Source organism: Halichoerus grypus, chromosome 9 (assembly GCF_964656455.1).
Source record: "Halichoerus grypus chromosome 9, mHalGry1.hap1.1, whole genome shotgun sequence".
NCBI classification, from domain to species: Eukaryota; Metazoa; Chordata; class Mammalia; order Carnivora; family Phocidae; genus Halichoerus; species Halichoerus grypus.
Window position 1 is genome coordinate 142,926,455 of NC_135720.1, and position 6,239 is coordinate 142,932,693.

Here is a 6,239-nt window from a genome sequence, read left to right on the forward strand (position 1 = left end):
ACAGATGCTAGGCAACACCCGTTTTCTCTTAAAACTTAATGAATTTTCTGAGTTCTTTGTTTTCCCTGTTTATTGCAATTGCCACTTAGAGGTGGCACTTTCCACTTGGGGGTCACAGGTACCTCATAAGTAGCATTTTATTTAGGATGCTCTGTTGCTTCTGAAGGACTAACAGATGTAGCAAAGGAAATATACAAGTTTCTTAAAGTATATAAGGTTTTAGCACCTCTCATCACCACTGTCCTGGACCCCAGGACAAGCCAACCCAGCGAGGCGTCATCAACCCTGTTTCACGAAGAAAATGGCTTTACCTAATTTCTTTAGCTGTGTGTGGTGCTTTGCTATCAACACCCGGGCGGATTCGAGACTTGGCGACCGTCGCTGTGAGTCGTGGCTTTCACCTGCATTTGATCCAAAATTCCCTGCAATTTCCTTTTCTGCGTGGCGAGGACGTCCAGGGCCGGAGAAGAGCCCAGACACGGGTGCAATTCCAGATGCAAACCCTTCTGCCGACATCCCGTTTGGGAAGGGCCGCCTGGCGAGCAAGGCTCTGATCGCAGCAGAGGAAAGCAACACACAGCGTGGGCTCTTCGTCGCGTAAAAGGAACCCCTTTGGGGACGGCGGTGCAGTGGCTCGTGAGAAGACCATTGGAAAAGCAGGGCGGACGCGCGGAGGCTCCGGGGCGCGCTCTGAAGGGCCAGGGGGGAAGGGTGAGGCGCGGGCGGCGGGAGAGCGGAGGTGGTGTCCCCAGAGGGGAGCCGCGTAGTCGGCAGGATTCGAACCTGCGCGGGGAGACCCCAATGGATTTCTAGTCCATCGCCTTAACCACTCGGCCACGACTACGTGCGAGCCGGCGCGCCCGTCAGCCAAGAGCCCCTCGCGAAGGCCGCGGGCTCTCCCCCCGAGCGCCGTCGGACTCACCCGGGCGCAGGGCGCGCTGCTGCGGCCAGAGGGACGCCTTCCTCCGATGGCCTGCTGGAGGGGCCGGAGCAGGAGGCCTCCCGGGAGCCCAGCTTCGTGCTGGGCCGCTTCCGACGGGGACGCAGGCGACACCCGGCTCGCGGACACGGGCTCTGGCGTTCGCGGCCGAACCGTGAGGGCAGCGCCGATGTGAACACCTGCTCCAAGTGACCATCGATTTTCAGAATCAGTTTTCGGTTGGGTGGGGGCAAGGGGTAAGTGCAGGATGGGCATTAAGGGGAGAGGGCACATGATGTGATGAGCACTGGGTGTTCTAGGCAACTGATGAGTCACTAAACTCTACCTCTGAAACTAATAAGACACTATATGTTAACTCAACTGAATTTAAATAAAAAATTTTAAGTTAAAAAAAGAAAAAATAAGTTTTGAGTAATTCACCTAGTGGAAGATCTTGCAGTATAGTCTTTTAGAAAACTCACAACCATTTGATTTGAAAGATTGTCCCACCTATTTCAAAACTTCTTTTTTCTGCATCCATATGCAGGAATAACTATGGAACAGACCTCAAATAAAACAGTTCCCCAAACCTTAAAAATATGAAGATTTAGGGCGCCTGGGTGGCTCAGTCGTTAAGCGTCTGCCTTCTGCTCAGGTCGTGGTCCCAGGGTCCTGGGATCGAGCCCCGCATCGGGCTCCCTGCTCGGCGGGAAGCCTGCTTCTCCCTCTCCCACTCCCCCTGCTTGTGTTCCCTCTCTCGCTGTCTCTCTCTCTCTGTCAAATAAATAAATAAAATCTTTAAAAAAAAAATATGAAGATTTATATCACAAATGTTAAAGACTTATGAAACTTCTCTATCTCAGTGTTCTTTCCTCAAATTATTTTTTTAAACCCAGTTAAACGTCAGAAAGCAAGAAGGGCTGGAAATTTTGTCATTAATTTTGCCAATTGCTGACTGACATTGATTATTTGAGAAACAAGTTCAAGGTGAGTGCTTTCACTGTGGAGCGCACTGAACAAGACAGACATTAATCCAAGAACCATTTGAAGCAAATGTCAACTCTTGGGTAACATCATTAAATAAATCAATAAAATGCATTGTTCTGCTATTCACTTATAAGACTTGATTACTTCACACTGTAGTAAACAAAAACATTAAGTCATAACTCCACAACCCAGAAACCAACACTAGAAACATTTGAAGTATTCCTTCCTTCCTCTCAGTATTTCACATGCAAAAAGTTTGCCTCCTCAAAGTCATGCTCATACTACTATGTCGGTGAATATTATATCATAAACATTTTCCCAGAATGATTACAGAATCCTCCCAAATCTCATTTTAGTGGCAGATGAAGCAAAAATACTTAAACATTCATCCATTTTTAATATATTACTTAAACCATCACAATGAGAAATGCAAAAATTTTTGTGCAATACATGGTTTTCTTTGTTAAGAATATTTCCCTAGGAGAGGACTTCTCAAACTTCAGTGAGCATCAGAACCCCCTGGTGGGCTTCCTGCTATAACAAATTGCTGGATCTCCCCGTTCCCATGCTCCCCGTTCCCATGCTCCCGGTTCCGATTCTGTCGATCTGAACTCCGCCGGAGAACTTGCATTTCTCAAGGGATCTCCGATGGTGCACACGCTGCTGGTCGGGGACAATATTTGGATAAGACTGCTCAAGGACAATAAAGTTCAAAATAAATTTACCGCGTTAAGTGTTACAAACCCTTTATGAGCCTAAATGGGGGTGTATAGCAAGTGCCATGGTAGTAAGACCAAATAAAAATGACTAGAATACGGTGAGGGGAACATTATTGTCACCTTATCCTAAAGGAAAACAGATGTGAGAGAGTTTTAACTCTCAGAGGAGCATATTCGGGCTCGACCCTGGAGGTCACACTCCTTTTGTATGTGAGATTCTGTCTAAATCTACTAGTGTATGCCCTGGGAACGCACTTCCGTTCCTAGAATGCAGAGAGAAGTCCGTGGTTTTAGGGTTTCTGACACTTCCATAAAACGGGATCTGGTCCGAATGCTGCCCTCCTTATCCCAGTCTGGTAAACCAGAGAGTCTCTGACCCCAGAATGGGCCCTATTAATTTGGCTAGATTTATTCCAACATTTGCGCGTTTTCATCTCCTTTTTGCGCCTCTCTGTGCTGCGCGGGGCCGAGCGCGGGGCCTTGGAGACCGCGTGTGCTCGGAGCGCGCCTTTCCCGGGCGGGGAGCCACCTCGCGTCCCCTCCTGTCCCTGAGGGGTCCCCGACCTCCCCGCCCCGGCTGTTGCAGTCGGGGCGGAAACTAGGCCCCCGCCTCCCTCTCCGCCCCAGGAATGCCACCGAAGAGGGTCCTGATTTAGATTTTAGCCCCGTAAGTAATTACCCACGACCCCTGCATTTCCGTGCCTCTCCCGCTGGCGTTTGCCACCTCGACGTCGTTCAGGGCGCGCTTTCAGCCGGGCTCGCCTTCCACGGGTTCCCTAGCACGAGGCGTGACCGTGGGGTCCGCGGATGGCCGCAGGCAGGGGACGAGCCCCAGCGCCCAGGGCACTTGCCGTTCGAGTCTTCCGTCCCGCCTGTCCTGGATTTGCTCGAGATGGGCTCCTGCGTTCTCCACGGAGAGCCCGGACCTACCACGGGCGACACTCCACGCGTCCCCCAGTGGTTCACCCCAGCTGTGGGGCGGCGGCGAGCAGGTAGTCGTGGCCGAGTGGTTAAGGCGATGGACTTGAAATCCATTGGGGTCTCCCCGCGCAGGTTCGAATCCTGCCGACTACGGTTTTGCCAGGAACCAACCCAAGTTCCCACAACCCAGATCGTTCCCCCAACGCGTATCCTCCACCTGCACCTGCAGATACGGATAGCCACGCCTTCCCCTGTCCGAAGACGCTGCTTTCTCAAGTGCGGGAGTCACCCTTCAAAATTGGGAAGCCACGCAGGGCAGTTCACCTGACTTCATTAGATGCCTCAGATCACAGACTCTAGCCCCTGGGCTTTAATAGCTCGCTGGTACTCCCCGGAACCACTCTCCACTCCTAGGGAGGTTAGGATTCATAAAAAGTAGTGACACTAACAGGTAATTTTATTGAACACTTTGTGCCAAGAAGATAGGAGTTAAGCAGGAATCCCATGATAGTTGATTTCCAATGCTGCACAATGAGACGGTATTGACCGAGGACTTCCAGACAGGCTTATGAACTGAGGTTTTCACAAGTTCCTTAGGAGATGAACTGAGGTTTTCACAAGTTCCTTAGGAGACGCTCCTAAAATTGTCAAGTTGTTAGCAGACTCAGGGTTAGATGTGTTAGTATCCCAAAATAATAGATAACAGGTCCTATTTTCCAAGCCTTTACTACACACCACATTCCAAAGACTTTACACGTCTTAGTATTTGTCGATCTTTACAACATTTGTATTTTACAGACCACAAGGTCCATAGAGATCCAACCATAAATGATTGAAGTCTCAGAACTAGGAAGCAGGAGGACGGAGCTTAAAGGTCGCTTGGTTTGGGCTCCGCAGCCCCCCTCCCAACGTTGTCGGTGGGCTTCTGCCTGTGCTAGGGATTCCTGCCTCCATCTGCCTCCATCACTGGGTCGGTTCACTCTTCTGGATTCATCCTCTGGTGATAAGGCCAGGAGAGTGGTGCCCTGTAAGATTCTGGATTCAGCCTGGCACAGAATACTGCTGCCCCTGAGTGCTTCGTGCTTGTGTTACCTTTGACACGGGGAGTATCACTCATCGGTACATGGGCGTTTGCCTATTTTTGAGCAGGGGTTTCTTAACAGTTTATAAAGAGTTTCCCACACAGTAGACCTTTTCAGCTCCTGAACACCAGAGCCTGATACTGGAAAAGACTTTTTCAGTCAACAGGATTTGGATGTAGCGTCTAAGACTGATTTGAGAGAAAGGGAAGAGCTATTTTGGCCCCAGATATGGAGAGAAATTGGAATTAAGCCACATATATATATTGGAAGGGAGTGAGATTTTAAAAATGCTACAAAGCATCAACCCACATATTTTTTTAGAAAGAATTAATGCTTCAATTCTTCTGCATAGAAACCCCAGAGCAGATTCTTTTGTCCCCACTTCCTACTTCCTATACACTTTCAGGGGATAAAAGTGTTTCTGTGGGCTTCACAAATGATTGGAAGAAACAAATAGTAGGTTAAGAGGCTTACGAGTGCTTGTCCAGAAGAGAGAAATATGGATGCAAACTTATAAGTGAGGAAGAAGAGATGGCAAGGATGGGGCAGTGGGGAAAAAAAGGTGACCACAAACAGAGGGGAAAACACTGGATATTTCCTTGTAAAATTATGTGACTTTGCAGATAAAGAAATAATTATTTAGGGAGTCACTAAAGAAATCACTTTACTGCTAAGGGGAAGAATCATACTGGAAACAGCATTCTCTAGAATAATATTCAATGGTATGAGGAAGTGGGAAAAACACCTACAAGATACTTAGGAAAACATAAGTCAAAGATTTTACATCCAGCTCAGATGTATTTTGTGTCAAAGAAAGTGTATTTACCGCAAAAAGTATTAGGCAACATTTAAAAGGAGTAGATCCACACATAACTATATAGATGAATCCAAAAAAAATAGTGAAAATTTCAGGAGCAGAATGAGATATATAGCAAAATACCATATGGAAAATAAAATTAAATACACAAAAATACTGACATCTGCTTTGCAGAAACAAATTCTAGTAAAAATGTAAACATTAGATACTTTTTTAAAAAAAAGATCTTATATATTTGAGAGAGAAAGAGAGAACATGAGTGGGGGGGCAGAGGGAGAAGCAGATGGGGGGGGAGTCTGACACGGGGCTGGATCCAAGGACCCTGGGATCATGACCTGAGCTTAACTAACTGAGCCACCCAGGCGCCCTATGTTAGATACTTTTAAAGTTAACTTTGTGGGAGAGATTAGAGGGAGACCATTATAGACGTAAAAAATTCAATCAATTGAGATATGGTCTTTACAGATATTAATTTATATGTGGGATAGTCTAAAAATCTGACAGGTGTTTAAAATCACTGTAATCTTTGAGACATAATTAAAGAATCTATATATATCATTTGACCTCTTTGAAATGGATAAAAGTTAGAATGACAGAAATTTCAAAGTATCAATAGAGGGCGCTTGGGTGGCTCAGTTGGTTAAGCGACTGCCTTCGGCTCAGGTCATGATCCTGGAGTCCCTGGATCGAGTCCCGCATCGGGCTCCCTGCTCGGCAGGGAGTCTGCTTCTCCCCCTGACCCCCCTCCCTCTCATGCTCTCTGTCTCTCATTCTCTCTCTCGCAAATAAATAAT

General features: G+C 47.4%; 2 non-coding genes across 2 annotated transcripts; one reads left to right on the forward strand and one right to left on the reverse strand.

The window, feature by feature from the left end:
• Positions 1–762: 762 nt before the first annotated feature.
• TRNAS-AGA (transfer RNA serine (anticodon AGA)) lies at positions 763–844 on the reverse strand. Its single transcript has one exon. It is a non-coding gene; the product is annotated as a tRNA-Ser (tRNA).
• A 2,773-nt stretch (positions 845–3,617) lies between these two features.
• On the forward strand, positions 3,618–3,699 carry TRNAS-UGA (transfer RNA serine (anticodon UGA)). The gene has a single exon. It is a non-coding gene; the product is annotated as a tRNA-Ser (tRNA).
• The last annotated feature ends 2,540 nt before the right edge of the window (positions 3,700–6,239 follow it).